Source organism: Carlito syrichta, unplaced genomic scaffold (assembly GCF_000164805.1).
Source record: "Carlito syrichta isolate Samal-C Ts95f unplaced genomic scaffold, Tarsius_syrichta-2.0.1 Scaffold303116, whole genome shotgun sequence".
NCBI classification, from domain to species: Eukaryota; Metazoa; Chordata; class Mammalia; order Primates; family Tarsiidae; genus Carlito; species Carlito syrichta.
Window position 1 is genome coordinate 188,417 of NW_007247212.1, and position 6,235 is coordinate 194,651.

The window sequence follows — 6,235 nt, forward strand, 5'->3', positions numbered from 1 at the left end:
GAGGAAATTAGGGCACGCATACACTTAGAGGGACAACCATGTGAGGACAGGAAGGAGAGGACAACCTTCTAGAAGCCAAGGAGAGAGGCCTCAGAAGGAACTAACCCTACCTGCCCCTTGGTCTCGGACTTCCAGCCTCCAGAACTGTGATGAAATACATTTCGGCCAGGTGCAGTGGTCCATGCCTGTAATCTCAGCACTTTGGGAGGTAGAGGTGGGACAATCGCTGGAGTCCAGGAGTTTGAGATCAGCCTGGGCAACACAGTGAGACCCCGCCTTTGCAAAAAAAAAATTTGCTGGGTATGGTGGTGCTTGCCCATAGTCCCAGCTACTCAGGAGGCCGAGGCCAGAAGCTGGAGGCTTCAGTGAATCATAATTGTGCCAGTGCATGCTAGCCTGGGTGACAGAGTGAAATCCTGTCTCAAAAAAAAAAAAAAAAAAAAAAAGAAAGAAAGAAAATAAATAAATAAAATGAAAAAGACAACGAAATACATTTCTGTTGTTTAAAACACCCAGATCACGGTGCTTTGTGATGGCACCCCTTGTAAACAAGTACAAAATCTGTTGGACAAAATGAATCCACATGTATTCCTAAACATACCTACCATGTCCCTAAAAACACCTGTTCTGATAGGAGGGGTAGCCCGTGACAAACGCTGGTGCTGGAATTCACCATGAAGTTTCCATTAGGGGTTTCCCCACTCCACACCCTCTGCCCAAAGCATTTTCCCACAAAAGTTACATTTTTAAAAAATATGCTCTTTTACTAAGGTATTTACACAACAGAGCAACACTTAATACATGTTTAAAAGCAATTATGAACACACTCACCTGTCAGATAAGATGGTTTGGCTTGTGTGTTTCCAGTTGGGTGGATAGATAATCAGCTTGGGTGTTGTTGGTGCTAAACCTAGCCCCTCCTGTAATTATGTGCTTAACTTGATGATGATGTCGCATTATCCTCACTTTGAGCTACTAATGGGAATTTAGTGATTCCAGTAAAAGATAGAAATGAATTTCAGACTCTGTTTCCAGCCCCCCACCCACCTCCATGGTTCAAAAGTTTGACGACTTTTAGAAATCCCAGGCAGCAGCTATGAGCATTTAGAAGGGTTGATGAAAAGATGCCAAACTCTGAAATATTTTAAGATGTTTATTCTGGCCAGGCCCGTGACACCCATTCACCGGAGATCCCGAAAATGTGTGTCCAGTATTGTGTGTGCCCAGAAATACAGTTTTGCTATATACATTAAAGGGAGGCAGAAGCTAAAACCATAAATCAATACGTGAGATTTACATTGGTTTGGCCCAGGAAGGAGGAGAAATTCCAAGCAGAGGCGTGCAGGTTATAGGTGGATTTAAGGATTTTTTTTGGTTGGGTGCAGTGGCTCATGCCTGTAATCCCAGCACTTAGGGAGGCTGAGACGGGAGCATTGCTTGAGCCCAGGATTTCGAGACCAGCCTGGACAACATAATGAGACCTCATCTCTACAAAAAATAAAAAAAGTAGCCAGGCATAGTGGTGGCTGCTTGTAGTTCTGCCTTCTTGGGAGGCTGAGGTGAAAAGATAGTCTGAGCCCAGCAGGTTGAGTCTTCAGTGAACTGTGAGTATGCCACTGCATTCCGGCCTGGGCAAAAGAGTGAGGGGAAAAAAAAGATTTCTTGACTGGCAACTTGTAGCTTCTACCTAAGGAATTTTGGAAATCAGTAGAGGACAAGGTCCCCAGAGTCTGGAAGTCCCCAGGAGATAGCATAAAGGGTAATAAAACCCCATCTGGTATGTCCTTACTAGGTGTGACTCCCCAAGCCTCTTTTTTTTTTTTTTTTTTTTGGTCTATAAACTGTATTGTATGTGAAAAGGATGCACACTTTAGAATAGAAAATCTGTCTATACATAGTAGCTAGCTGCAAAAAGCCATTCAGTCTTCTCTTGGTTTGGAAAAATGGTGTTCCAGATTACAGTATAAATTAGTAGCAACCTTCAATTCTTCTGTTGGCAGGAACCTTGTTTTCGCCCTCCAGTTCGCCACCCCAGGCTGTGTCATGAAGTCCATGATGTTTTTCTCCAGATCATCAATGCGACAACTCATATCATCAGTTCTTCCAATGATCTGGAGAGACGTGTCTGAAATTTATCTTGCATCTGTTATGCAGGAGTGTATGTACCACCGAGGTGAGATCCTGCATGTTCCTGGGGTCAGTCTTGGCCATCTCCCTGGTTCCCAGCTTGGTGGCGATCCCCAAGCTTCTTAATTGGGAATCTGGGTAAGAGAAAATAAAGGTCAGAATTTAGTCCTCAGAAGCCTTGGATGTCCTGACCTCTGGCAGGTTCTTGCATCTGTGACCCACTTGCTGATAGGGTCTCCCAGGGTGGGGTCCAGAGGATATGCCATCTGTGTGGCCACTGGGGAGGGTACAGGGCCCACGTGCCACACCCCGGCATAACTGCTTCTGGGGGCCTGAGCAGTAGTGGCCACTAAATCCTGACTCTGACACAGAAACGACAACTTCTGGGCAGACACAGGCTCAGTGGCCACGGGGGAGCTTGGAGGGTCTTCTTGGCATACACTGGAGGCTCCCTGGCCAGAGTTGTGTGTCACCCTCGTTTCTGTGTCTCCAGGGCTGGAGAGTTTAGGAGGGTGTTTAGAAGGATGCTTCTGCTGCAGCCACACAGATGATCCAGATGATCTGCACCAATGCAGAGGATCCAAAAGCTCCATCAGTTTCTACGGATCTCGGCAAAGTGCCCATGTAGCAAATCGAGGGACTCGGATGACCTTCCGTTAGATTTTATTTTGTGCTATGTTAGCGCAAAGGGTGGTCATGCTGAGCAGTACAGATCCACTGCAAGCAGCAAGGTCACAGACACTGTCGGTTGTCAGGACACAGACAATGTGGGAGTCGCAACACCCTCACCACCACAAACTACTCCTGCCGGAGCTCAGATAACACCCAGATGCTAACCGTGACCACAGCACATTCACAGGTGACAGCAGTGACCAGGGTGGTGATGACGGTTGTGCTAATCACTCGGCCTCACAGTTCACATCTTACAAAATCACGTGGTCTCAGTCGGTCCTCACAATCACCCCCCTCTGCTCACAGAAACTTTGTGATGATGCTGACATTCAAAGCACTGCGGGGGGGGGGGGCTTCAACTCTTAGAGTTTATCATGAGCTCCTCCCCACACCCTAGCCACTAGAGCTCCAGAGAAGGGTTAGGGGAGCCTGTCTGACTCTCCTCAGTACAACCACCCTCCATCTCACAGAGAAGAAAAGAGGCCAAACAGGTTTTACAGCGCCCATTTTACAGACGAGGAGACAGGCACAGAGCTTGTGATTTTTATTTTTTCTTTCTTTTATAATTTTTCCTTATTTCGTTTTTAGAGACAGTGTCCTGCCCTGCCACCCAGGCTGCAGTGCAGTGGCATGACCACGGCTCACTGCAGCCTCAACTTCCTGGGCTCAAGCGAGCCTCCTATCTCAGCCTTCTGAGTAGCTAGGGCTACAGGTGTGTGCCACCATGCTCAGTTAATTTTTTAAAAATTGTTTTTGTAGAGATAGGGTCTCACTACATTACCCAGGCTGGTCTTGAACTCCTGGGCTCAAGCAAAATTCTCCCACCTTGGTCCCCCAAAGTGCTGAGATTACAGGCATGAGCCACCATCTGGCCTGTGATCTTTATGTCTTACATATTGTCTGGTGAGCAAAAAACTTCATGTTGGAAATTTGGGGACATGAAGCCATTTACCAATAGGGTCATTTGTCTAGGAGACACTGTTGTTATAGGTGCCAAGAAATTTTGCTCCAGGAAAATGTCCTGTCCAAATCTATTTCCCCAAGTAGGACTACTTCATTAAGAAAGCATATCTATAGGGCATCTTGAAATGAGTCCCTTAGTGCTTTTTAAATGACTATGGTCACACACAGCACACCTGAGGGCACGCCCCCTCCTCTGCAGCTTCCTAGCAGAGCTGGGGCACTGTGAGGGGGCGGGGCTCAGGTGAGCGCTGTTAGTTCTTATTATCTGGGCTTTCTCAGGTGGAGTGAATGTGAGAAGAACCGGGGAAGCTAAAATCAAAGGAAATGGGGGGAAAAAAATCCCCTAATAGCTAAAGCAGGCCAACGATAGATTCTAAAGTTTTACGTCTCAGTAACTGGACTTTTTTAGAAAAAGGAGAAAAGCACGTCAGCTTGGAGTTTAAATTCAAGCCGGTTCGGGGATGGTGTCCTGAGGACGGTTGGGCAGATGTGCGTACCTCGGAAAAACATCTACATGTCCGATGCGCAGTTCCAAGGCATGCCAGGAGAGGGCAGCATGATGACTGGGAGTAGCCTGCCCAGCGCCCACGGGTGGGCTCACCTGACCACACCTCAGAGGCCCGGGCAGCGCATCCTTCCTGGACCATCGCACCAGCCAGGTGTCTCCAAGGACCTCTGAGGGCTGCTTCAAACATTCTCAAAGTAAAATTAATCATATTAAAAACCAGAGGACTCACATCATTAGTCATTAGAGAAATGTAAATCAAAATCACAGTGAGAAACCACTGGAAACCTACCAACAAGTGTTGCTAAGGCTGTGGAGAAACTGGAACCCTTGTGCACTGCTGGTGGGAATGTGAAATGGGGCAGCCGCTGTGGAAGGCAGTTTCATGGTTCCTCAAAAGGTTACACATGGAATTACCATATGACCCAGCAATTCTGCTCCTAGGTATCTACCCCAAAAGATTGAAAACAAGGACTTGAGCAGATGTCTGTATGCGCGTGTTCACAGCAGCGTTGTTCACAACAGCTAAAAGATGGAAACAGCTCCTGTCCCTCTAAGGATGAATGGATAAGCAAAATGTGGTATATGCACACAATGAAATACTACTCAGCAATAAAAAGGAATGAAATTTTCATTTATGCAGAGTAGTATTTGACCTTGAAAACATTATGCTCAGTGAAATAAGCCAGACAAGGACAGACAAATATTTTATGATTCTACTTATCCGAGGTCCCCAGAGAAGCAAATTTCCAGAAATAGAAAGTAGAACTGTGACTACAAGGGGCTGGAGGGGGTATTTGGGAAGCTGGTGTTTCACGGGGACAGAGTTTCCATTGGGGATGACGGGAAAGTTTGGGGCGTAGCGAGTGATGATGGTTACATGACATTGTGAATGCATCTCATGGAACTGCCCAGTGAGCATGACAAATAATATGCATACTCGATCACAATTTTGAAGAGAAGAAAAAACAAACCCAGGTCAGTCATCTAGTAAGGCCTTGGAATGGCCTGCTGGATGCATGAGTGGGGCGATCAGGGGCCTGGATCACTTGGGAAGGCCGAGTCTAACAGCTGGAGACATCCAGCATTCCCAGGGCAGTGACACCAGCCCGCGAGTGTCCTCCCAGTGAAGAGCCCGGGACCTACTTCCACTCGGGAACTGCTTCAGGGCTGTTGACTCAGACCACGTTCAGATAACTAGGTCAGGAACCACACACAAGCCAATCCTGGGAGTTGCCTTCCATGGGGAAAACAGCACCCCAGAGGGCTGTAGAAGGAACCCAGGTTTTAAAAAATTTGTATAAATGTATGGGGTACATGAGAAGTTTTGTTTCATGTATATGGTGTGTAGTGATCGAGCCAGGGTATTGAGGTGTCCATCGTCCAGTGCAAAACATTTTTAGGTATAGTCACCCTACTTTGCTATCAAACATGGAATTCCTTCTTACTGTATGTCTGTGGGCTTTAACCCACTTCTCTTCGTCCTCCCTCCCATCCAGCCCAGGGGTATGTGTGTGGGTGGGGTGTGTGTGTGTGTGTGCGAAGTTTTCACTCTGCTGCCCAGGCTGGAGTGCAGGGGCATAACCATGGCTCACTGCAGCCTCCTGGGCTCAAGTGATCCTCCCTTCTCAGCTTTCTGAGAAGCTGAGACTACAGGTGTGTGCCATCACAATCAGCTAATTTTTTGGATTTTTGGTAGTGATCAGGTCTCATTACATTGCCTAGGCTGATCTTGAACTCCTGGGCTCAAGTGATCCTTCTGTCTTAGCCTTCCCAAGTGCTGGGATGACAGCGTAAGCCACGATGCCCAGCCCAGCCCAACCTAGGTTTTTTTTTTTTTTAAGTTGGAGTCTCCTCTGTCGCCCAGACTTTAGCCGAGCTCAGTGGCTCAGCCTGTAATCCCGCACTTTGGGAGGCTGAGGTGAGTGGATTGCCTGACCCCGCGGGTTCGAGACCCGCCTGGGCAGC

General features: G+C 47.4%; 1 pseudogene; it reads right to left on the reverse strand.

The window, feature by feature from the left end:
* Nucleotides 1-1,968: 1,968 nt before the first annotated feature.
* Nucleotides 1,969-2,211, reverse strand: LOC103260110 (annotated as a pseudogene).
* Between the last annotated feature and the right edge of the window lie 4,024 nt (nucleotides 2,212-6,235).